Genomic DNA, 26,978 nt, shown 5'->3' on the forward strand with positions numbered 1-26,978 from the left:
CAGCAGGCTCTGGCTCTGCACGTTCAGAGGCTGCTGGGAGTCCAGGGGGAGCGGCTCTGCTGTTGCCGCCCGCTTAATAGCATGTCAGTCGCGTATTTCAAGCTGCTGTTTCCTTTGCCTTCTGCCTAATTCCAAGTCTAAAAATTAACAGTGGGAGCAGGAGGCAGGCCGCTTCCAACTCTCCTCTCTGAGTCACCATTTTGCTTTTTATAGGGAATAAGGAGGTGGGGGCGGGCCAGGCGATGTCACTTCCTGAGCCCCTCCTCCTTGGGTACCATTTGTACACAGAGCCCAATCCCTCCAGGGGGCCAGGGCAGGTTTTGGGGTGGGAGGGTGGAGAGAGTGTACTGAGGGAGCCGTCACCCCTTGGAACAGGGCCCTGCAGGGAGGACGGAGCCCAAGGCAGCAGGGTGTGGGCGCGGGGGCCGTGCCCAGGCCTGGCAGGGACATGGGTGAACAGCATACTCCTCAAAGCCGGCACTTATTTCTATAATTTCAATGTGGGCTTCCTTCAGAGGAGGAGGGAAGAAAAGGCTACAGGGAAGTTGAGCTGCATTAACCCCCTCTGGGCTGCCAGCACCACCAGGCACCAGGGCCCACGCACAGATACCCCCTCCTAGGGGCAGTGGGCTGGACCAATGAGAGGGGCACCTCAGGGCTCCATAGTGAAAGGGCTACAAGGGTGGCCCCAGAAGGCCCTGCGTCAAACCCCATCACTGCCCCACCCCACTAGGTGCCCGTTTGCTTCCACCAGCCCTGACCCACCAAGGCCAGGAATGGAGAACACGGCAGGGCTGCTGCCAGGGCCTGTCTTGGCCCACCTTGCGCTGGGGCCACTACCCGGAGGGGTGGAGACTCCTTTCACACTTGTCACTGGACAGGGGTAGGAAAGACTCAGCATGTTTGGAGACCAATGGGGCCAGCACCGTAGTGGGTATGGAGACACAAAGAGCATGGCGTCAGTCCCCCTGGGCTGCGCAGTGGCCTGGGACCAGCAGTGGCCTCCCACACTCTGGACGGCCCAGTGGCAACATCCATTTGTTAAATACTCCCCAAGCATTTCTGGGTGGGATTCCCCGGGCCAGGCGTCTTGGGATGTCGCCCCATGTGATGGTGGAGGCTGCGGGTCTTGTCCCACCATGTGCTCAGATACCACTTCCTCCAGGTCATCTCCCCTGGTGGCCCAGCTCAGAACTCTTATAGCACATGGCCTCGTGGTGCCTGTGTGCATCCTGCTCCTTTGTCCCTGAGCCCCTGGGCAGGAACTGGGTGACTCGGTCATCACTGTGTACCCAGCACCCACGGGCCAACATGCAGCAGGCTCTCAGCAAACGTGTGTGGAGTGGATGAATGAGTAGAGGAATGCACTGTCCGGCTCAGGTCTGAGGTCTGAGCCAGGTCCCAGCCAGCCAAGCTCTCCACGGGGGCCCTGGCTCCTCCTCCTCTGTCACAGCACAGCAGCCCACGGCAGCCAGCAGCCCGAGAATGGTGTCAACGGGTCACCAGGACGCCTGGCCACGGCCTCACTAAGTCCAATCTGGCCTCTTGGCAGCCGAGCGCTTCCCGAAGCTCGCTGCACCTGCTCCTCCCGACTTCCTCTTCTGGTCCCTGAGCTGATGCCCCATTTAGCTGTCAGGGCATGTGGGCTATTTTTTTCCCCAAGACAGGCATGTGCATGAAGAACCACATGACTAGTGACACCCCAGCCACTGAGAGGTGTGTATGCCATGCACCTGGGAAAGGGGCCCACTGCCCTGGAGGCCACAAGGCCTGTGTCTGCGGTGGCACAAGGTGAGCTGACTCTGGCATCTGCAGGGGGCAGGAGGAAGAGGAGCAGCACAGGAGGGAATTGAGACATCGTGGTGGCCTGCCATCTCTCCTCCAGGAGGCTCCAGCTGCCCAGCGAGTGCTTGGAGTCAAGGCCAGGGGAAAGTGAGCAATAGAGCCAAGAGCTCAGATTCCATCAGGCCACGCTGACTCTTCTGTGCACCGACCAATCCCCAGGAGTCGTAGGGATGGAGCCCTCACAGTCGAGCTGTTAATATTTCCCAAGGGCAGGGGTAGAAGGGACAACAGGGAAGGTGGTGTGGCTCGCCTTCACATCACAGCCTGGTGTTTCCCGCGGGGCGGGAAGGTCTGTGCCGGTCTTCCCGATGTGTGGACAATTCATCCTTGTCAGAGATACACACCACGGGCTCTGCCATCTCTTGCCGCTTTCAGCCTAACCATATCTCTGCAAGGCAGTTCTTATTCTCCCCAATTTACAGACAAGGTCACTGAGTCTTAGAGATATTTGCCTAAGGTCACAGAAAGGACCTGAACCGAGGTCTGTCTGTTTGTCTGTCTCCAAATGCAATCCTTTTCCCTCTGAATCTCACTCCAGAGAAGTCCCATTCCACAGCCCTCCTTGTCAAGGGAGGCTGACTAAAGCGGGGAACAAGGGGCACCTGAGGATGAGGTGCTGGCAAAGTGGGAGGCCCAGGAGTGAGGAAAGTGCCCATGAAGCTGTCTGTTCCCTCCACGTTCCGCACCTCTGTTCCTCCTTCTGTTGCCAGTTTGGAAAGTAGATGGGATGGCCGGAGCTCCAGCAGCTATGTTAAACCATGAGGTGAACCTGAGGATAGAAGCCAGCACTGAAGAAGGCTGAGCAGAAAGCTGGGAGTCACTAATGGCACAATGGAGCCCCCATACCGCCTCGTCTACCTCTGGACTTTTTTATGTATGTGAGAGAGAGAGAAAAATGTTATATAAACCATTGCTACTTAGTTTTTATGTTATATACTGTCAAACCTAATTGTAACTGATCCAGATGGTTTTCCTTGATATCACTGTTTGGGTGCACAGGAACTATGACCTTCACTGTTTCTTCTTGGTTTCTTTAGTGAAGTCTTTTTCTGCCCACCCCTTAAAAACTGGTGTTCCTTATAGATCCTTACAATAAAATGCCACTCAGCAGTAAAAAGAAACAACATAAATGACTCTCACAGACATTATGCTAAGTGAAAGAAGCCAGACACAAAAGAATACATCTTATGCACTTGCATTTGTATGAAGCTCTAGAAAAGACAAAACTAACCTATGGTTAAAAAAATCAAAATAATGGTTGTCTCAGGTGGGAGGAGGAGCAGACTATAACAAGCACAAGAGAACTTTCTGGGGTAATGGACATGCTCTGTATCTTGACGGGGATTTGGAGTACACGGGTGGATGCATTCATCAAGAGTTCTCAAGTGATACACATAAGATCTGAGCATTTTACTACTAAATATCGAGCTCTAGTTAGTGATATGCATGAAGTGCACTGATGCCTACAACTTACTCTGAAATACATGAAAAGTGAGATGGATGAGGTTCAGAGGGATGGATAGATGCAAGTGTAGAAAACTGATAATTACAGACTCTAAATAGCAGGCAAGTGGGTGTTCACTGTGCAATTCTTTCAACTTTTCTGTATGCTTGAAATTTTTCAGCATGAAATGATAGGGGGGAAAAACCTCACACTCTCCTGGCTTCTGTCACTCCTGCTTCACTTCCTCTCCCAAATTTGATTTATACTCCAAGGAGAGGTGTGGGCTGCAGGCCCATCTCTGATTGTTTCCTGGGCATCTTCACCTGCAGGGACCTCAAACCCAACCTTTTCCTGAGGCTAATACACCAAGATCACTCAAGTGGGAAATCCAGATTCCTCCCTATTCCTGTCCCTCTCCTCCTGCACCGTGAAATGTCCCCTCTTCCTCCCCACTCTCATCAGCTCCTACAGCCAAAACTCCTAAGCTCGAGGCCCTTCGTGGTCAGCACCTGCCTCTACTTTTAGAGAGAGGGTCATAATCTCCTGCCTAATGTCAGACTTCTAGGTCCCTGTGGCGGGTTGAATAGTGGCGCCCACAATATATGTCCAAATCCTAATCCCTGGTCCCTGCTAATGTGACCTCATTTGGAAAAAATGTGTTTGTGGATATAATTAAGTTAAGGGTCTCACGACGAGATCAGCCTAGATTAACTGTTGGGTCCTAAATCCAGTGATGTGTCCTTGTGAGAAACAGAAAGGAAGCGGACACAGACACAGAGGAGAAGGCCCGAGGCAGAGTTGGGGTTATGCGGCCACAGGCCAAGGAATGCCTGGAGCCACCAGTAACCGGAGGCGGCGAGCAAGAATCCTCCCGGAGCCTTGGGAAGGATTGCCACCCGCCCAGAGGACGCCACGATTTCAGACTTTTGGTCTCCAGACTGTGAGAGAATAAATTTCTGTTGTCCAAAGCCGCCAAGTTTGTGGTAATCTGTTATGGCAACTCTGGGAAACTAATACAGTGGCCCCCCCCCCACCCCCCACACACAGTTTCTCATTTCTGGACTTTTCCACATGCTATTCCTGTGGCTGAAACACCTTCCTCACTCTTGTCCACTTGGAGAGATCCTTTCTAGCCTTCAAATCCAGCTCAGATGTACCCTCTCCCATGAACTTGCCTGTGTTCTGCAGATCATGACAATATCTGAATATATAAAGCACTTTTATAAACCCATGAAATAAAAAGAATACCTCAACTTTCTAAATGAGTATGGGAAATGAATAGAAAATTAAAAAGAAAACTACAAATGCCCAAAGTACATATTTTTTTTTAAAAATGTTAACCTCACTTGTATTTAAAGAAAATGCAAACTTCTATGTTTTTCAATTTTCCCATCAAATTGGCAAGGATTTTTAAAGAAGAATAACAATGTCCAGAGTTGTCAGAGAACAGGCACTGTCAGAAACTCTTGGAGGGTGTATGTAACTGGCACAACTTTTCCAGAGTCAACTTGGTAACTGGTATCAAACTTTAATAGTTGGTACAGCTTTTAACCCAGCTTAATCTAAGACTATGACCTATGATATTAATTATAAATGTACATAAAAATGAAGCTGTAAGTCACACAACTGTTTCAGATTACGAAATACTAAAAACAACCTGAATGATTAATTATAGGGCATTGGTTGAGTAAATTATGGTATTTCTACAAGACGAACAGTTATGTAGCCATTAAAAACTATACGGATGATGTGTATCACCTTATTTAGTGAAAAAGGAGATTAATAACAGTAATGTATGATGCAGTGTTTGAAAAAAATAAAAATGTCTGTATGCGCACAGAAGAAAGCCTGGAAGGCTACAACACAAAACAATCATAGAGCATTCTGATTTTGGAAATTTGGAAGTCTCTACAACACTAGTAGACTCCCAATATCCATCTTCCCTTCTTCCTTGCGTACATTACCCTGATTTTTTTTTTTTTTTTTTTTTTTTTTTTGAGACAGAGTCTCACTCTGTTGCCCGGGCTAGAGTGAGTGCCGTGGCATCAGCCTAGCTCACAGCAACCTCAAACTCCTAGGCTCAAGCGATCCTACTGCCTCAGCCTCCCGAGTAGCTGGGACTACAGGCGTGCACCACCATGCCTGGCTAATTTTTTCTATATATATATTTTAGTTGGCCAGATAATTTCTTTCTATTTTTAGTAGAGACAGGGGTCTCACTCTTGCTCAGGCTGGTCTCGAACTCCTGACCTCGAGCGATCCACATGCCTCAGCCTCCCAGAGTGCTAGGATTACAGGCGTGAGCCACCGCGCCCGGCCACCCTGATTTTATATGAGGTGGCAATGGACCCAGTCCCAAGCAAGATACCCACTTTCTGTCCCTCTTACAGCTAGGAGTGGCTGTCTGACATCGTGCTGGCCAATGAAGCCCAAGTGAAGTATGCTGGACCCTCTGGCAAGGCCTTTACTTTGAGGATTAAAAGGGACTTCCTACCTTGAACTCAGATGTGATGACTGGAGCTACAGTGGCCATATTGCTCCCATGAAGAAAAGATCAAGAAAGAACAGAGACATTTCTCTGATGCTGTTCAGCTACTGAGCCACACTAGAAATAGCCCATCTCATTTCTTGCCAAACAGGAAATATAAGCCCCTATATATTAGATTTTATGCCACTTAAAATGCACACATTTCCCAAGTGATATGCATACAGCCCAGAAGAGGAAGACAGTCCAATAAGCAACAAAACCTGAATGCTATGACAGAAGAACTCCACAGGCACCACGAGGCAGAGAGGAGGGAGCAGCAACAGTCGGGGTGAAGGGATGGCTGGGAGGGCTTCTGTGATACTCTAAGGAAGACAGTTTATCACTGTGGCTGAGTGAGGACAGCCTAGATTCCAATCCATGCTGCATCACTTCCTAACCTCTCTGTGCCTCAAAAGAGCGCCTGGCACAAGGCAGCCACTTATAAATAGATACTGATTAAACAGTGCATGTGAAAGGGGACGACACAGGGACTGAGTGCACAGGGCCACTGGGAGGATTAAACTGGACAATGCATGTAAAACACTTAGCACATAGTAAGCACTCCATACATCTTAGCTGCCATCATTAATATTATTAATTGAATCTTGAAAGATGTGTGGGTGCATGCCAGGCGGGTGGGGGACGGGAGCAGAGTTCTAGGCAATGAGAGGCGGCCTGGCAATGGCACAAAGTGTGAAACAGCAGGGCCCCTGAAGAGGACTATAAATAGCAGGGAATGGCTAGAACACGGAGTGAGCGGAGGGTGAGGGGATGGCGCTGGAGAGGCGGGCACGGACCGGCTCACCGCGGGCCTTGCCGGCTGAGCTGAGTTGGGCAGGGCTCAGAGGGGACTGCAGACCTAGTCCACAGCCCTCTGTGGGGTCTTGCCACCCACATCAGGGTTGAAGATTGCTAACTCTAGATAATTCCTCCTGGTGCGTAGGTTCCTCTGTTGCATTACAACACAGGCAGAATCCTGTGACTTCCAAATCTCCTAGGAGTTACCCAGATGAGGGACCACGTGTTAATACAGGGCTACCTATTCCAAACCTGTAATGAAGCCTGTGTCCTTGAGGCTGGCCACATGACAGGACAGGAGCCAAGCAGTGACAGAACAGCCATGGTGACCTCGGACATGCCCTTTTTGTGCAATATGGAGAGCTGGCCTGAGAGAGGCTGGTTAAACCCAAATGACTGGTCCTGATTTCTACTACTTTAAGTTCTGGTAAGCGCCAAGGGGAAGAAGAGGTACCCAAATGGCAGGGGGCAAGCTGTTTACAATCTTCCTCTGAGACTGTCCGGCACCAATGACCGATGGACACAGCCAAGAACACATCCTGGTATCCCCAACCCCCAAAACAGATGCTAAGGGCAGGTCTGAGGGCCCTTCCCACCTCTTCCTGGACATTCTAAGAACCTGTGGATACAAGGTAATGCTAAGTTCCAGGTGTGGAATGGTCCTGCCCTCCTAACAGGGGTGATACAAAGGCTGATTGTAGGTGATACATTTATTTTCTGCCCGAGAACCGAGGATGGGAGTGGGGGAGGGACGAACGGCTGCAGGAAGTCCAGGCCTGAGCGTCATTCCCACCAAAGCCGAACCAGAAGTGTTTAGGGAGCCCCAGCTCTCTGCATGCCACGCACTGCGTCAGCTGGTGACACAGCAACAGGCTGCAGGCTCCATTTCTGTCCTCGAGGATGTCCCAGGGTGGTCATATGAACACTCACATGTGAAATTTGTTAACTCTATGCTGGGCACCGGGCTGTACACTACTGCACTTCGTCATCAAAGTGATCCTTTGATGGATAAATTACACAAACATTACATGGAGCGAAAGCAGCCAGACACAAGAAGGCACGTAAAAGCACACCTCAGAGATACAGCAGGTTGGGCTCCAGACCAATGCGATAAAGCCAGTGTCACAATAAAGTGGGGACACATGCTTTTTGGTTTTCCAGTGCATATAAAAGTTATGTTTACACTATACTGTAGTCTATTAAGTATGCAATAGCATCATGTCTAAAAAACAACATACATCTCTTATTTAAAAATATTTTATTGCTAAAAGATGCTAATGATCATCTGAGCCTTTTGTGAGTCGTAATCTTTTGGCGGGTAGAGGGTCTTGCCTTGATGTTGATGGCTGCTGACTGATCAAGGTGGTGGTTGCTGAGGGCTGGGGTGGCTGTGGCCATTTCTTAAAATAAGACAATGACATTTGCTGCATTGATTGATTCTTCCTTTCATGAAAGATTTCTCTGTAGCTATTTGAGAGCATTTTACTCACAGTAGAATTTCTTTCAAACCTGGAGACAATCCTCTCAAACCCTGCTGTTGCCTTAACAACTATGTTTATATAACATTCTAAATCCTTGGTTGTCATTTCAACAATGTTCACAGCACCTTCACCAGGAGTAGATTCCATCTTAAGAAACCACTTTCAGCCAGGCATGGTGGCTCACACCTATAAATCCAGTACTTTGGGAGGCCACGGTTGGGGGATCACTTGAGGTCAGGAGTTTAAGGTCAGCCTGGACAACATAGTGAGACCCCATCTCTACAAAAAATTAAAAAAATAAAAATTAGCCAGGCGTGATGTCACACGTCTGTAGTCCCAGCTACTCAAGAGGCTGAGACAGGAAGATCGCTTGAGCCCAGGCATTGAAGGTTGCAGTGAGCTATGATCATGCTGTTGCACTCCAGCCTGGGTGACACAGTGAGATCCCATCTCTAAAAAAAAAAGAAGCCACTTTCTTTGCTCATCCATAAGAAGCAACTGCTTATCTATTAAAGTTTTATCATGAGATTGCAGCAATTCAGTCACATGTTCAGGCTCCGGTTCTAATTCTAGTTCTCTTGCTATTTCCACATCTGCAGTTACTTCCTCCACTGAAGTCTTGAACTCCTGAAAGTCAACTGCGAAGGTTACAAACAACTTCTTCCAAACCCTGTTAGTGTTGATATTTTGTCCTCTTCCCATGAATCATGAATGTTCTTGAAAGGCATCTAGAATGGGGAATCCTTTCCAGAAGGTTTCCAATTTACTTTGCCCAGATCCATCAGAGGAATCACTATCTATGGAAGCCATAGCCTTATAAAATGTATTTCTTAAATAATATGACTTGAAAGTTAAAATGACTCCTTGTTATGTCAGCAGACAGGAAAACATTAATCTCCTTGTACATCTATCTCCATCAGAGCTCCTGGGTGACTAGGGGCATTGTCAGTATCCAGTAATATTTTGAAAGAAATATTTTTTCCTGAGCAGTAGGTCTCAACAGTGGGCTTAAAATATTCAGTAAACCATGTTATAAACAGGCTTTGTTGTTCCATTTAAAGAGCAAAGGCAGAGTAGATTTAGCTTAATTCTTAGGGGCCCTAGGATTTTCTGAATGGTCAATGAGCATTGTCTTCAACTTTAAGTCACCATCTGCATTAGCCCCTAACAAGAGAGTCAGCCTATGCTTTGAAGTTCTTTTTAACCTCAGTACACACCAGAGGATCTTTGAAGCCAGGCATTGACTTCTCCTCTCTAGCTAGGAAAGTTCTAGATGGCATCTTCTTCCAATAGAAGGCTGTTGCATCTACACTGAAAATCTGTTGTTTAGTGTAGCCACCATCATCAGTGATCTTAGCTAGATCTTCTGGATAACTTGCTACAGCTTCTCCATCAGCATTTGCTGCTTCACCAAGCACTTTATGCTGTGGAGACGGCTTTTTCCTTGAACCTCATGAACCAACCTCTACTAGCTTCCAATTTTTCTTCTGCAGCTTCCTCACCTCTCTCAGCCTTCAAAGAATTGAAGAGAGTTAGGGCCTTGCTCTGGATTAGGCTTTGGCTTAAGGGAATGTTGTGGCTGTTTAATTTTCTATCCAGACCACTAAAACTTTCTCCATGGCAGCAATAAGCCTGTTTGGCGTGGCACAAGGGGCCCAGCTCTTGGCCTATCTCCGCTTTTGATGTGTCTTCCTTACTGAGCTTAATCACATCTAGCTTTTGATGTAAAGTGAGACACGTGAGACTCTTTCTTTCACTTGAACACTTAGAGGTCACCGTAGGGTTATTAATTGGCCTAATTTCAATATTGTTGTGACTCAGGGAGTATGGAGGCAAGGGGACAGGGAGAGAAACAGCGGGGGGGAGGTGGGCAGGAGAACAGCCAGTGGGTGTAGCAGTTGGAACACACACAACATTTATCGATTAAGTTTGATGGGCATGGTTCATGGTGCCCAAAAACAATTACAATAGTAACATCAAAGATCACAGATCACAGATCATCATAACAGATGCAATAATAGTAAAGAAAAAGCATGTTGGGACAATTACCAAAACGTAGCATAGAGACATGAAGTGTGCACATGATGTTGGAAAAATGGCAGCAACAGGGTTGCTTGATGCAGGGTTACCACAAACCTTCACATTGTAAAAAAAAAAAAAAAAAATACATTATCTTTGAAGCACAGTAAAAGGAGGCACAATAAAATGAGGTGTGCGTGTATCACAAGGTTCCTTATTACATGAAGTTCAAGAACAGGCAGAAAGAGTGGATGGCGACACGTTCACAGCAGCGGCCGCCTGGGGGTGGGCCGCAGGGAGACAGTGTTGACTGGGAAGGGGCTTGAGGGAACTTTCTGGGGTGCTGAGAATGTCCTATATCTTGATCTGGGTGCCAGTTACACAAGTCGACATACATACACGTTCATTAAACTCTATGCTTAAGATCGGTGCACTTAAAAAACGTTTTAAAAATTTAAAAACTAAGTTGTACCACTATGACTCCTTTACAGTGGAGAAGATGAAGGTGCAAGGAGTTCAGTTACTCGCCCAGGGTTTAACGGCTGCTACGTGGAAAACCAGGTTAGACACAGTAGTCTGACTGCAGGACTATGCTCTTAACCACTGTAACATGTGGGACCCATACAAATAGAAAACACAATATGGGTGGGATGCTCTCAAGGGCCTACAAGTGAAAGAAACAACCTGTCAAAGGGGTGTGAAGGAGGAAGAGGTCTATTTGCTGAAGGGTCTGAGCAGGCAGAACCGGGGCCGGACAAGCCTGGGTTCGTTTGGGGCACTGATGAATAGATTGATGTCACTGAAGCTGAGGTCCAGAGCAGTCAGACTGTGTAGGTTCTGCAACACTGGGCTGAAGAGTCCGATTTCACTCAGTAACCGGGAGACACTGAAGCCAATATCAAGGTGGCTTTAGGAAAATTAAGCTGACCGTGGTGTATGGGAGATTTGGAGTGGGGCAAACAGTCCGTACAAGGGCTGTCAAGGGTGGTAGCAATGGGAATGAGACTTGATGTGGGAGAGTCTACTGGAAGTGCAGCCAAGGAGGGGCTTGGATGACGGAGGCGCTATGGACAGAAAGGAGCAGTTGGTTACCAGGGCACAGACCCTGAGCTCAGGTGGAGACATGTGTGGACTGAGAAAAGGCAAGGCCGTCCCTGTGGGCAGGTCCAACAGGCAGCCAGACAGCTGGGTCTGGACTGCAGATGTGGATCTGGGAGCCTGGCCACCCTGGGTCCGGGATCCAGCCAGTGGAAGCTTGGCTGCCGCTCCTTGGGTAGCACCCGTGAAGATCACATTCTCTGGGACAACAGGAGCAGGGATGGTGGATCAGATACAAAAACTGCCATCCCACCTGCAACTATAAGTTCATTATCTTCTATTGCACTTGGAAAGGGCAGCTTCACCACCTGGACTAGGTGGCTCCAGAGTGAGAAATGGGGACAGGGCTGAACCCAAATGTACCATAACTCAGAATCACACCCAGGCCTGACCCAGTACTCTACAGAGTGACAAGGTCAGAACCCAATGAACAAGAGTCAAGCCACATTCAGCCCCCGTACCCAACACCTGAAGGAAAGGTGTGTCCTCTATGGGGTCTTCTAGATCAGAGCATGACAAATTCCCAGTCCTCACCTAACTTCCCTCATCAGCAGCATTCAAGATGGTGACCATACCTTCCCCCCAGAAATGCTTGGTTCACCTGGCTTCCAGGAGGCCTTCGTGTTGGTTCTTCTCCCTCACCCAACCTTGCACCCCAGCCTCCTTTGTTGGTTCCTCCTGGTCCCCTCAACCTCTTGTCCTTGGAGTGCTGTTGGACTTGGAGCTGGGACCTCTTCCCTATCTTCTCTCACCCCCTCCGTGTCTCATCCAGTCTTGTGGTTTTAAATACCACGTACGTGCTGACAACTCTCAGATATATATCTTCAGCCTACACCTCTCTTCTGTACTCCAGACTTGTTGATCCAACTGCCTACTCAGCTTGAATATCTAATAGGCATCCCAAATGTCACACGTCTAACTGACATCCTGGTTGTCCCCGCCCCCTCAGACCAGCTCTGCCACAGCCTTCCCCATCTCAGCTAATGGCAACCTCCTCCTTCCAGCTGTTCGGGGTCACCTTTGGGTCCTCTCTTTCTCACGCCCACATCCGATCCATCAGCAATTCCTACTGGCTCTACCTGTGGAATGTACCCAGCTTCCACTGCTACCACCTGGTGTAAGCTACAGAAATTCTCCCTGGACTAATGAAAATACCCTCCTAGTCTGTCTCCCAGCTGCTGCCCTTTCCCCTTCAACGTATTCTTAACACAGCAGCCAGTGTGATTCCTGGAAGACATAAGATCATGTCACTCGTCTGCTCAAAACCTGCAAGGGCTCCATCTTGGAGTCAGCCCTTATGGATAATGGAGCCCCCATGACCCACCTACCTGCCTCCCACTGCTCACTTCACCCCACCCAGTGGCCCCCTTGTGGAGCCTCAGACCCCTCGGGCATGTGCCTCTCACTTTAGCACCTGCTGTTCCCTCTGCTTGCAAGAGACTCCCCCCCCCCCTTCATCCCCTGGTGGCCAACCCTCCCTCCCACTCCTTCCAGTCTTTTTTTTGAGACAGAGTCTTGCTTTGTTCCCGGGCTAGAGTGAGTGCTGTAGTGTCAGCCTAGCTCACAGCAACCTCAAACTCCTGGGCTCAAGTGATCCTACTGCCTCAGCTTCCTGAGTAGCTGGGACTACAGGCATGTGCCACCATGCCTAGCTAATTTTTCTATATATATTTTTAGTTGGCCAGATAATTTCTTTCTATTTGTAGTAGAGATGGGGTCTCGCTCTTGCTCAGGCTGGTCTCGAACTCCTGACCTTGAGCGCTCCACCCGCCTCGGCCTTCCAGAGTGCTAGATTACAGGTGTGAGCCACCGCTCCCGGCCTCCTTCGAGTCTTTGCCAAGAGTTATTTCTCAGTGAGGCTGACCCCGAACTCTATTCGAAATGACAATTGCCCCCATCTCCACACCACGAGCCTCCTGACCCTCTTGTGCATATTTTCCCACAGCACCTTCTAACAGACCAGATGATTTACTCAGATGTTATTCTTATTGTTCATTGCTTCTTTGGGACTAGAATGTAAAATCCAGAAGAGCATGGATTTTTGTTTACTGCTGCACCCCAGCATTTAGGAAGCGCCTGGCACACAGTAGGCACTTGACGAATATGTGTTCAACTGAATGAATGAATGGATGGTTTAGGGCTGGCCTAACCAGGGTGCGCAAACTGACACAGGACTGGATGGCGAAAGATCTAACCTTCCTCTTGTCATTTCTAGTCTATTCAGATGTGGGAGCCAAAAAGCTGCTGCCTGAGCTATTCTCACCACCCTGAGAATAGGTAGCAGCAACACACAGGTCAGGGGAGTGGGCAGAGAGGAAGGAGGCTGGGCTGGCCCTCGATGGATGGGTGGGCAGAGGGAGAGAAGCCGCTGGAGACGGGGAAGGAGCTGCTGGGGATTTGGTGGGATGCAGGAGAGAGTGATCACTGGAGTGAGGTGCCGCAGACGGTCCAGGATATAATCTAGGTGGAAGAGCGTGTGGTTTGGGAATGTGGAGGGACCCTGAGACAGCACTTTCAGAGGCTCAGAGCGAGGAGAGGACAGGGTCAGTGGCAAGAGGAGCGAGCACCGGGATGGGGAGGACATAGATGGTGAGCCCAGAGGCCCAGGCTTGGGAAGACAGGCCCAGAGAAGGCCCAGTGGGGACCCCACCCCAGAGCCTGGGCTGCTTCTCCTGGGGAGCAGATGTTTCCCTGTGCAAAGGCTGCTGCCTGCTGGCACAGAGAAGATGCTTGATCCTTCAGTGTGCCGAGTCATGCAGCTATTTCCCGATCACAAAACTGGACAGCAGAGCCAAGATGCACCCAGTCAGACGCCTGAGGCTAAGGCCATGCCAGGAGCTCCATGGTTCTGAGCAGTGGCATAACACCAGGCAGGCAGGGAGGTGGTTGGCTGTCCCCTCCACGCCTCAGCAGCAGGAGTGGGGAGGAGCCTGCGACAGAGCCCATAGCCACAGAAGGAAGAGGAGGATGTGTGGACCCTGGCCTGTCCACTCTCCCCGCATGGTACTGCTCTGGATGGAGCCCTCAGTATCTTCTGGCTGCCCACCTCCTCCTACAACCACAGGGCTGGCTCCTGCTGAGTCTGAGTGAGGCCTGGACCACTGCGGTCTCCTGGTGGGCCTCCTCTCGGCTACTGGGACTTCTGCTCTGTTCCCACCATTGCCAGGCCCCAGGATCTAGACCAGTGATGGGAGGCCTCCCCCTCCACGGATACAGTCCTGCCAACTTGCCCTTCCTGTGGCTAACTCCCAGAGAATGATTGCAGTCCCTGCTCAGCTGTCCCCTGGGTGCCAGACACTCGACAAAGGCCTGCACTGACCTTATTATGATCCTGTGCAGACTCAGTTTTCTGCTGCCAGCCGCTCCGCCACGTGAGACACAGATCTGCCGTTTTCCTCAAACTCTTATAATCTGAACTAAGCTGGGTCTTCCCCGCGTCCGCAGCAGGCCCAGATGCTGGTAGACTCAACAGTTGGGGGCAATTCTGAGGCTGACGACCCCCATCTCCCTCACACACAGGCCCAGCTTCACAGCCCAGTGTCCCCCCCGCAGTCTAATCACCCTCGGCCTTCCCCCACAACCTGGTGGAAACCAAGATCCCAAGGCAGTCTCGGAGACCAGAGTCATCTCACCCATGCCAGAGCTGAGCTGCCGCAGAGCTGGAGGACTGGGTTTGAATGCCAACTCTGCGCTATTAGCTGGTTCATGGGGGGCCTCTCTGAGTCACAGCCTCCCTGAGCTTTGGTTTCCTCGTAAGACAAGGATAACAGTACCATGTCACAGGGTGGTTGTGAGAGTGACATTGAATAACATAAGGTAGATTAAATAACTTGGCATAGTATCTGGGGCAGAAGAGTCCTCAACAGAGGTCAGCTGAGGCTGAGCTGGAGCCATGCGGGAACAGGAGAGTGGGGTGGACACCGTCTGGGCCCAGGTGATCCCAGCTGACCCAGGAGATACCATTGGGAGCCCCTCAGTTGTGGCCTGGCACCAAGGTGAGGTGTCCTGTGGACCAGCATCTTTCCCGTGGGACAAGTCACCCTCTTCTCAGCACCCCCTGCTCTGTGACTGATGGAACAGGGGCTGGGGAGCCAGGACAGCACAGTGGTTAAGGGAATAGGCTTTGGAACCAGACTTGGGTTCCATGCTCAATTTTAGCACTTACTAGCTATGTGACCTCGGGCAAGCTACTTAACCATTCAGAGCCTTAGTTTTCTCATCTCTAAAATGGGGATAACAATGTGTATACCTCGTGGAGTTTTTTATGGGGTTGCAATGAGAAAATGTGCACAATACAAGGCACCTGGTCCAGGGCAGGCACTAAATAAACAGTAGCTATTAACATTACTACCCTGAGTCTCCTTCCTGAGTACTAAGTACCCTCAGGAATCTCCCGGTCCTGAAACATCAAAACCAGGGCTTTGGCAATTTACAACCGGGTTAAGGCTACAGCAAGGCTGGTCAGCTGGCCCAGATGTTAGTCAGCAGCCTCCACTGAGCACAGGCCATTGGAGTAGTTTACATTGTGAAATTTAAGACACTTGTTCCAACCTTTCCGACACACTGTGATCCCGTGGGGGGTTGGGAAGCTACTGATGTCTGGCTCCTACCCCAGAGATTCATACGGAATTGTTATGGGGCAAATTGGTATGCGGCAGCCTGGGCATGAGACCTGTTAAAAGCCCCCCAGGAGATTCTAATGTATGGGGAGGCTGAAAACCACCAGTTTAAGGTAAGGACCCTGAAGTCATGGCCTTTAAAGCTGAATGGAACCAGGACTCTGAAATAGCCATCAGCCATCAGCCAGGCAGCATGATAAATCCAGCACACACGGGGAAGGCTGCATGTAAGAGGCAGGGCTTGAACTTGAATTGAGGGACTGTGGGGTTAGCCTGGGAAGAGAGAGGGCACGGACAGAAGGGGCTTGGCTCTAATTCTAAACCGCCGGCAGTTATACTCGGGCCCTCGGCCACCAGCACCCTGAGGCCTTCAGGTAAGCCTGGAGCCCGGCCTTAGCCCAGCAACGGGGCAACTGGAAGACGGGGCAGAGGCAATGGGGCAGCTCCTTTGTGGAGGTGCAGCTGGTGTCGCTAGAGTTCTCCGTTCTGGCTCTGTCCCCACTGCTGGGAACAGATTTAAGGGCCCGTGGGGGTGCAGCTTGGCCTCTCTGGTTGCCATGGAAACGAGATCTGATCAACCACCTCCAGGATCCCTCGGGGCGGGAGGCAAAGACCATGGCCGCCTGGAGAAGCTGAAGGCTCCAAAGCCTGAGATAAAGGAATCTTAGGTCTTGGACATGAGCAGCAGGGGCCAAGGTGGGGGCTGCCAAAGGCCCCCAGGCAGAGAAGGGAGCGTGGCCTCAGCAGGCTGCAGGCTCTGAGGAATGGGCTAGAAATGCCATTAGCTGTGCCATTAACTGCAACGTGTTTTACAGTGTGCACAGCAAGCCCACAGCCCGGATCTCATTTTATCCTCACAACCCACGGAGGTTATCAGGGTGGCTATTACTGGCCCTGTTTTACATGGGGGAAACTGGGGCTCAAGGAGATTTTCAATCCCAACCGAGGCCACCTGGCTTATAAACAAACTGAGCCACAACTTAAATCCTGCTCTTTGGACCAAGTTCATTGTTTTTTTTGTGCTTTGACATAATCCCCGCCCCCCCGCCGGCAGAGAGTCCTAAAATTCCTAATTCCTCTGTAGGAAAGACAGCTATGTGCCCACTGAACACATAGGAATAATGGTGCAGAATGCCCAGAGGACCTTGCCATGAAGGAGGGAAAGCTTATTGCATGTGTAAATAAGCAATAGTCATTCAACGAACACCTCCTAAGTTATTATGTACCAGTCGCAGGGATAGGAACAGATCCCCGGCAGGACTCGGCACCCCAGCTCCATTACCAGGGGCCTGTCACCAGTCAGTGGGATTCCGTGAGCCTAGCAAGAGGCCAGCAGTCAGACAGATCCGGGTCCTGTGTCCTGTTCTGGCAAGATGCTCCTTCTCTTGGAGCCTCCACTTCCTCATCTGCAAAATGGGGACGACATTCACAAGGCTGCTCTGAAGAGCAATAAGAAATACCAAACAAAAAGAGCATTTCACAAACAATAAAGCATCTGGTTGATCAGACACACACAAAAAATCCTCTAAAAAGAAATGAAGCCTGTATTCATTTGGGTGTTGGTATATCCCGGTTTCTCCACTAGGTGGCAGGAGTCTGGCAGGCAAGCGACGGTCCCCTTCTATTTACTACGTACGATTTGTGGCACCCAGGACAGTATTCACGCACAGCAGTTGCTCTGTAACTGCTGGCTGGCTCATACCATCCCCTAAAAATCTCTTCTCATCTCTTCGTATCACAACCAATTCAATTATTTAGGGTCTGGCGGCCAGGAGGTCGCTGTGACAGACCCTACAGGAGCTCTAGCCCTCATTAGAGTTAACAGCTGTAACCTGCTTCCCCTCTGAACCGCCTCAAGAATTGATAACAAGCAATGATCCTGGACTGATTTGATTTAAGGCTCCGCTCTCCCTCCCCTCCTCCCCGGTGGGCAATGCCGCTCGGCCCCACAGCGGCAGAAGAGGGAGTGGCTGGGAGGTGATGACTCAGTGACTTGGGAGAATCAAGGGACCATTATGAGGATGACCTTCAAATCCAACCGCACTTATCACCCACCTGGGACAGCCTCCTCAGAGCCCCTCTCCCGTCTATGGTTTCATGAGTCCTTAGGGTATTTGGGAAAAATTAAATGACTCTCAATCGAGTGCTGGGAAGTAGGAAGGGACAGTTCAGAGAACAGATAAGTAATGTAAGGTCCAGAGATCTCAGTAAGACTCTCAAAGTGGCCTTGCCGGTGGGTGGCAGCCAGGACAGAATCGAAGACCCCTGCCTTCCACCCCAGGGCTCCCTTCATCCCCAGAGCCACATGGCTCCTGCCCCTGTCTGCAAAAGTCAGCCAAGGCATCGCCAACACGCATACACTCGCATGCCCTCGCACACATACCCACGGAAGCGCCCGCACCTCTGCCCAACACTGCTGGGCAGCCACACTTGCTGGCGTGTGGATCAAGGCCCTCGCTGTAAAATTCTACCTTGGAACAGGGCTCTAAGAGGGTGCCTCATAGCTCTCCTCCTTCTCCCCTCCTTCAGCTCCAAATCCACAGTGATTGCACCTATTCCAACTTCTTGTGTCACCCAAGGAGAGATGAGAGGACAAGTAACAGTCTCTTCCCCGGACACCATCACCTTTCCTCTGGGGTGGCACAAAGCCAGGCGAGGGCTGAGCTGGGGAAGGGCAAAGCCCAGCCAGCTTGTTTCTGCTGTTTGCCCACATCCACACACATGCGGACACACACACACACACACACACCCCTCCTTGTGGTCCTGCCACCCCTGGCTCCCACTGTCAGCCCTTGGCCTGTAGACTAGCATTAAGCACCCACCAAGCACAGTCGCCACTTAGAGGATGTGGCCTCAGACAAGCATGTGGCCCTGAGCTGAGGTTTCCTCAGATGTGAAATGGAACATAGGATCGCTGCGAGGATTCCATGTGATCCTCCTGTAACTAGCTCAGCCCAGGGCCTGGCACATGAAGAAGATGACAATGATTCTGCCACTTCTTCTAGAAGTCAGTGGCACACGAATCCCCTCAGTGCCCAGGCACCTGCCACCATGCCACTGCCACCTTGGCCACCGAGTGGGCTCCTCAAGGGCCGTCTTCCGTCACATAACCCACTTGCCCCTGTGTGGTCAACACCACCCCTGCTCAACCACACCCCATCCTCCTCTCCTTCTAGGCACATCGAGGACCATACTTGCCAGTCCCTTTGCAGTTGGTCAGGGCCACACGGTCAGTTCTGGCCAAGAAAATATAAATGGCTGTGGCAGGGGCCACTTCCTGGCTGAGGCGGTGGAAAGCCATGCACAATTCTTCTTCCTCCCTCTTCCCCTGCTGCAGAAACCCGAGCAGCCCTGGGTTCCAGGTGGCACAGCCTCCACCAGGCTGGATCCCTGAGTGACTCTGTGGAGCACAGGCTACTGCCTACCTGGGATGGACCAGTGTGAGCAGGAAGCAACCTGGCTTGCGTTAAGTCATGGGGATTTCAGGATTAATTTGGTTCCACAGCATAACCAGTCTACCCTAGCACCACCAGCCCTCAGCTCTTCCATGTATGGTCAGCCGGCCAGCCCAAGTCTCAAAGACGCTCCATACACACTTCCCAATACAGTACCTGACGGTCTAATACCACCCATGACGGCCATACCCTTTCCCTATTCAGGAGAGAACAAGGAACCTAGTACCCTCTTCTGGGGGTGGAGGGGAAGGAAGTCTGGAATGTCCTCCAGCAAGTGGGTTGGTGCCAAGAGCTTAGGGTTTGGCAGAGGTAGGCACCCGAGAGCCTTCCCTACCAGCATTATAACCCACCTACTGTCCCAAGGCCAAGTCAATGGGCCCATCCCAGGTTAAGCTCCAAGGATGGCCTACTGCTGATGTGTGAAGTAAGCCCAAAAGTAGGCAGGGGAGTTCTCATATTCATAGCAGCGTTATTCACAATAGCAAAGGTGGATGCAACCCAAGGGATGATCAATAGATGAATGGATAAACAAAAGGTGACATCTATTTATAAAGGATTGTTATTCAGCTACATGCCACAACATGGATGAACCTTGAGGATATCATGCTAAGTGAAATACCGTATGATTCCATTCGGATGAGGCACTTAGAGTAGTCAAAATCATCGAAGAAGAGAGGAGGAGGGTGGTTGCCAGGGGCTGGGGAAGGGAGGAATGGGAAGCTGTGTAACAGGTGCCGACTTTCAGATCTGCAAGATGAGAAGAGCTGGAGACGGACGGTGGTGACGGCTGCACAACGTGAAGGGACTTAAGGCCACTGACCTGTACACTAAAAATGGTATGATGGTAAATTTTATGTGACGTGTATTTCACCACAATTTTAAAAATAGAATAAAATATACATTTTTAAAAAAGTAGACAGGGAAGGAACAATACCAGAGATAGAAACTCCTGCATATTAGCAGGAAGCAAGGGGACTGAACCCGGCCCGGAGCCCACTCAGCTTCCAAAGAGGGCTTTGGAGTCACCTTCTGAATTACAAAGGCAGGTTCCACTTCCAGAACTCATTTCTGTTTTGCTGCCAACTTCCTGGCACAAGACAAGCCTGGCTCAGCCCTAAGCAGGGGCTGCCAGGCATCTCTCGGCTCTACTTCCAATACTCCCTCCCCCACCAGGCAGCACCTGGACCCCCACTCTAGAGTTCAACCTGTCTCTATACCCAACCAATGCCAATGGGCAACGTCTCAGAGAACATGGAGAATGGCCCAGGGTCATGGCAAGAAATGAAACTTCCCCCCAGGTCACTGCTTTGCCTGGCTCTGCCCCACCCCTCTGTCACCTCCTGAGTCCTCCATTCAGATTTGCACAGCTCTATCCTCCCACCTGGCATTAAGAGATGCCAATGCCAGCTGCACCTCCCACAGGAAAGCAGCCTCCTCTAAGAACCGAGCTCAGGACCAGACCTGGCTCAGGGGTTGACAGGGGATGTGTGGATAAGATGTCTCAACTTGGCCCCCATAACAGGGGTGGCTGGAGTCCACAGGCCGGAGAGGACAGGTTGAGAGAGACAGGCACCAGGCCCACAGGGCTGGCAGGACCTGCCCTGCCACTGGCATTTACTGCAGGGCAGGTAGACTAGCGGGATGAGGCTGGAGCAGCAATGGCCATGGGTCAATCACCCCTGCTCCTAGGAGAGCTCCTGGAAAGGTCCCTTCCATGCCTGGGCACGTGAGCATGAGGCGAGAGAAGGGGCACAGCTTCTCCAAAAATCAGGGCCTGGCTGATGTCAGAAGCCACATCTCACACATGGGACCTGTGGGCAGGTCAATGGGCACATCCCAGGCTCCAGGAAAAATAAAAGCAAGATTCTGAACTGGGGGCAAGAATAGGGTTTCAAAGTCCAGAGGCTTCCTCTAGGAGCCATGAGAGGAAACAGTAGGGTATAGGCTTGAATTGTTCTGGCTCAGGAGCCAGGCTACCCGAATCCAAATCCCAGTTTCAGCTGTGTGATCTTGGGCAACTTGCTTAACCTCTCTGTGCCTTAGTGGCCTCATTTATAAAATGAAGATAATAATAATAATAACACTATCTCATAGAGCTTTTGTAACAGTTAAATGAGTTAGTTCAGGTAAAGCCCTAAAAAATGTACCTGGCACATAGTAAGTAACGTTAGTGGCCATTATAATTGTCACTGACATTATTGTTGTTTTTGTTATCTCTTCCTACAGTCCTGGCCCTGGGAAAGACACCAGGAGGAAGCCCAGCTTGTTTGGTGTCTTCTCAGGGGCTGTATTCAGCTGCATCCTCTGTGAGCAGCACACAGGTTGCCCAAGCACCAAGACAGCCACAAGGGTGGCCCCACACAGCAACTGCACCTCCCGCTTTCACTGCCTGCTCGTCCTGTGGCTGCCGTCCACTCTCAGCCCTAGATCTCAGCTCCTTCCCGGGAGCCTGGAGCCTTCACCAGGGTTGGACGAGCAATCGGAGTACACGGTCTGCAGCAATATCCTCCATGTCTCTAAACCAGAGGCAGCGAGCACCCCACCTCCTGGGAGCCACATGGGCGGGGCGGGGGGGGAGGGAGGAGCATTCGTGCACACAAGACACAGGTCTCCCTGGGCTCCCACAAACACACACGGCAGAGCCATCAACACACAGAAGCTCACAAGCACAGCCCTGAGCCCTCGCTCCATCCCTGGTATATTGGTACATGCGTGCGCGCGCGCACACACACACACACACACACACACACTCCTTGACAGCATGCCATCTTGCTGTCATCTTTCCAGAAAGTAAGAGCAGAGGCAACAGAACTTTTTAGATAAAAGCTCATGTTCTGAAGCCAGACTGCCTGGGCTTGACTCCCAGGCTCCACCTCTTACCAGCTGTGTGACCTTAGGCAAATCATTAACCTCTCTGTGCATCTGATTCATCTTCAAAATGGAATAATAATAGCACCCAAACTCATAGGGTTTCTGTGAGGGTGAAATGAGTAAATGTCTCTAATGTGCACTTAGGAGACTATTAACGACTGCGACTATGCCTCGTAAGCTCAGCAAGTCAGATCTTATAACTGCATGGCTCTTGCAGAGGTCCAGGTTCTACATCTTATTTACCCTCAACCAGTTCACTGAACGCTTCTCTGCTGAGCAATCTGACATTTCGTCTTAAAACCTAGAGGGTCCCAAGCAAAATTCCCAAGCTCAGTCCATGTACCAATTGTGGGCTTTGTCAATGTGCTGCCCTGCTCTTACCAACTGCTTCCTGGGTTTTCCTTTGTGCGCAGGCTACGCCCTCAGTGCCCCCACATCTCTCATCCCCCCAATCAGGAATCAGAAAGAGCCTCAGTCAACCATTCCTAACACAGAATCTGTGCTCTTCCCCGGGGATGGAATGTCATGGTTTTTCCACCAGAGGAGGTACAATGTGTTTCTTCGCTGGACATCCTAAGAATGCCTGATTCTGGAGATATCTGGCATCCAAAAGGGACACGGAGCCCAAAGATTTCGGTTTAATTCTTTGGGCAAGTCACTTAGATCTCTCTGGGTCCCTGAGCTTGCTCTTCTGCAAAACAGGGACAGCATCACCTCTTCCCTAGGGTGGGGGAAAGGGTATAATGAAAAGATAGGACACTGTCTATTGCAATGCCCGGCACATAGCAGGCGCGCAGTGTGTCTGGAACACAGACTTCTGACCTCTGTTCCCATTGTAGGCAAAAGATGAGAGGAGATATGCGAACTGAGGTATTGTGCTGGCTTGGCCAAGCCGCCTGTTATGTTTAGCAAGATGATTAACTCTGTCAGGTGGTTAAAAAAGATTCAGGACACAGCCTGGGCAGGTTTTATCAGCTGGAAGTCAGAGCAGCCCTCTGTTCTGGGAGAGGGGGTGCATTCTGGACCCCTCTCGTTCCCCAGAATCGGGTTTACTTGGTCAAATCCCCTTCTCATGCCTCCTCCCAGAACTAGGCAGGAGGACCAAGGGAGGCCCCCCTGACACCGAGTGGGCCTGGCACGGCCACTTGTCCCACACACCCAGCCACACGGCTTTTGGACCAGCCTCCCCATCATGCCCACCCAAGCAGACAGCACATCCGTGGGAGGGCTGAGGGTGCAGCGCCCACCAGACCTGTGTGCGTATCACATGACAGCGTCACAAGGTGAGGAAACCACACCCTGCGACTACCTCATCCTTCTCACTGATCTGAAGCCCTGTGGTCGCCATAGCAACAGGCTCAGCTCAGCCTGCCAGGCGGGGCTGATGCAATCCTCAGCAGTGAGCAACTCCGATCCTCACCCGCGCGGCTCCCACTGGGGGCGGGTGAGTGGGCAGAGCAAGTGGAGAGGGAGGAGATGGGCGCACAGCCTGCAGGAACCTCTGCTTCCCCCAGTTCTGTTCCCAGCGCTGGATCTAAGGGATGAGGCCGTGAAGTGAGCAGTGGGTTCTCCTCCCATGTCCCATCTCCGAGGCCTTAGGAGACCTTGGGGAGGGGGAGACAGACGGTACCATGGGCTTCTCTACCCCCGCATGGCCCCTTCCCCACCAGCTGAGCACCCCCACTTCTCTGGGCCCACAGGCAGCCGGGCTCTTCAGAATTCAACAGGTGAATCTTTATCCTTCTCAGCTCAGTTGTGTTTTCTGCCTTATTTTCATTTAAGTGCCCACAAATCCCAGAACTCCCCTGCAAGCTAAGTCCCCGTGATACCACCAAGCCCCTGCCTCGCAGCTCTCTATCCCGCTCTGCAAGGGTCTCTTGCTGCCCTGGGGGGTCTTATTCAATCTGCACCGAGGACACACCAGCCAAGGGCCACCGACCTATTACAGCATCCATGTCCCCCAAGCTCATGGAACAAGCACTCAGAGAGGAGGAGGTCAGGTCACCCAGTGCCACCCATCCGCCCACCATGCACACACTGAGGAAACAGGGATGACAGCGTGGCAGTGCCACTGTCCTCCAGCCTCCCGGTGCCTACCCATGGATGCGGGGCTCTCCCTCCCAAGGCTTCTGTCCTGGTGAAGATGCCTCAGGTGCCAGGAATGCTTCCCTCCTGCGGCCCCGCTCCCTTCTCCAGCCCAACAGCCACGTCCCGCCCTGTGCTCCCTCCTACCTGGCCCACATCGAGGGCATCCACCCAATAGGAGCTGGGCCTCAGCACAAACAGGCGCTGCCCTGGGACCTTGCACCCCAGCGCCAGGCCGGCACTGGGAGGAGGAGGGAAAGCACACCTCCCCAGCTCCCTCCCCAGGTCCCCTTGGGAGCCAGTCACACTGGGCCCTCCCAGTGGTCACCCTAACAGATGGGGAAGTGATTAACTCCAGGGGCCACTTAGGAGATGGCACTCAGCTCTGGGGTGTCCTGGTAACGTGTCTTGCAGAGCCTCCAGGCCTGCTGAGAGCAGATGGGCAGAGCCGGTGAACTGTTAGGGCTGAGGTGGTTTTCTAGACACACAGATCGACGGAGTAGACTCCAGTGAGTCCAGAAATAAACTCCCCTATCCATGGTTAACTGGTTTTCAAACAAGGGTGCCAAGACCATTCAATGGGGAAAGAAGAGTCTTTTCAACAAATGGTGCTGGGACAACTGGATTGCCCCATGCAGAAGAATGCAGTTGAACCCGTCCTTTGCACCACATACAAAAATTAACTCAAAATGGGTCAAAGACGTAAATGTAAGAGTTAAAGCTACAAAACATGTGGAAGAAAACACAGGGGAAAATCTTCATGAGCTTGGGTTTGGCAAAGGAGTCATAGATATGACACAAAAAGCATGAGCAACAATAGAAAACATAGATAAATCACAAGTTATCAAAGTTAGAAACTTTTGTGCCTTCAAAGGACAATGTCAAAAAAGTGAAAAGACAACCCACAGAATGGGAGAAAAACATTGCAAACCATTTATCTGATAAGGGACTTGTATCTAGACTATATAAAGAAATCTTACAACTTTACAATGAAAAAAGAGACACCTAACCCAACTAAAAAACGGGCAAAGGATCTGAATAGGCATTTCTACGAGGCAGGTGAAGGCCGCTTTCCTTTATCCAACTGAAAGATAGATAACGTGCACCTGTTATGTACCAGGCACTGTGCTAGGTAACAGGGACATATCTGGGAGGGAAAACAAACTCTGCCTCTGTGCTCATGAGGCTGCCATGGGATGGACAGATAAGAAACCCATTGATTATATGCCCAGCACATGTATTGGCTCACTTAATCCTCACAATGAGGTAGGTACTCCCAGGGCTGGGTGTGGTAGCTCATGCCTGTAGTCCTAGCACTTTGGAAGGCCAAGGCGGGAGGACTGCTTGAGGCCAAGAGTTCCAGATCAACCTGAGCAAGAGTGAGATCCCTGTCCCTACAAGAAATAGAAAAATTAGCCAATAATGGGGATCCACACCTGTAGTCCCAGCTACTAAGGAGGCTGCGGCAGGGGGATTGCTCGAGCCCAGGAGTTTGAAGTTGCAGTGAGCTATGATGAGACCACTGTACTGCCTGGGTGACAAAGTGAGACCTTGTCTCAAAAAACAAAAACAAGATATGTACTCCTAGAGTTCTCATTTTATAGATGAGGAAACTGAGGCACAGAGAGGTTAGGTAACCAGCCCAAGACCACACAGCTAGTAAGTGGTGGGGCCGAGATTCACACTCAGGGCAGTCTGCTCCAGAGTCCATGTTCTGAATTATTACATTAAATTGAGCATTATCGAAGTGATTCATTCTGTTGAGGACCAGGGAGCTTCTTGGGGGAGGTGATGATAAGTGGGTTTGAAGGTCCTCATCAGGCAAGCAGTAAGGGAAGGTGACTTGCAGGGGCACAGAGCCAAGAATCAATGTGGAGCACTGAGGGCTCAGTGTTACTAGAGCTAAGGTGTGGGTACGAGGGGAAGGTGGAGCGAGTGACAGGCTGGAGAAGCCAGCAGGGCCAGGCCAGAGGCTGGAAAGCTGTACTAGGTAGCGGTACTCCTCCCAGAAAGCAATGGGGAGCATGGGAGGGTTTAAGCAGGAGGGGGCCTTGATCTGATGCTGGTTTTGGGAGCCATAAGGTGGCTAGGAGGGGGGGTGCCCAGGGAGGGGCTGACCAGCCGTGCCAGCCATGGGGGGCTGGGGAGAGATGCTGACTCAGTTGTATGTGGTGGACAACAGTGGCCTGGGAACATCCCATACCATCCTCCTCCTCACTGCACCCACGTCTATAACAAGAATAGGGTGGGTTGATGGGTGACCAGGCACTGCCGGCCCTGAGGGACAGAAGGAAAGGTGCTCCCTGCCGGGCTGTGCGTGCCTGGTGCCCGGGTGACCTCTAGTTCAGCTCCAACAATGTGATCCTCCCTAGGACAATGGGAGCCCCTAGGGGACCCGAACTGAGACACCATCACCACCAGCTGACACCAGAGGGAAGGTGAGGCTCTAAGATGCACACACCTTGTGGGGACGCCAGGCTCTGGCTGCAGCAGGCTCATGAAGGGGGCAGTTCCAAGATCTGAGGGGGAATCTGGGGCCAGGTGGCTGCTCCCTTCGCACAGGGTAACAGTGTCCTGTGAGAAAATAAACCTCTCTTCATGTCTGAAAAAAAAAAAAAAAGCCATCTCCTGAGTTTCTGGCTGAGTAACCGAGTGGAAGGTAGAGCCAAATGCTGCACTAAAAGCTTTATGTGCATTATCTTATTTAATCTTCTTAACGGTTACACGGCGAGTTCT

At 51.0% G+C, this 26,978-nt stretch overlaps 1 protein-coding gene across 2 annotated transcripts in view; it reads right to left on the bottom strand.

Annotated features, from left to right (window-relative positions):
* ABR (ABR activator of RhoGEF and GTPase) overlaps positions 1 to 26,978 on the bottom strand; it is a 174,142-nt gene that overhangs the window by 91,353 nt on the left and 55,811 nt on the right. The window lies entirely within an intron of this gene.

The sequence above is a fragment of the Eulemur rufifrons genome, chromosome 9, assembly GCF_041146395.1.
Source record: "Eulemur rufifrons isolate Redbay chromosome 9, OSU_ERuf_1, whole genome shotgun sequence".
Classification (NCBI taxonomy): domain Eukaryota; kingdom Metazoa; phylum Chordata; class Mammalia; order Primates; family Lemuridae; genus Eulemur; species Eulemur rufifrons.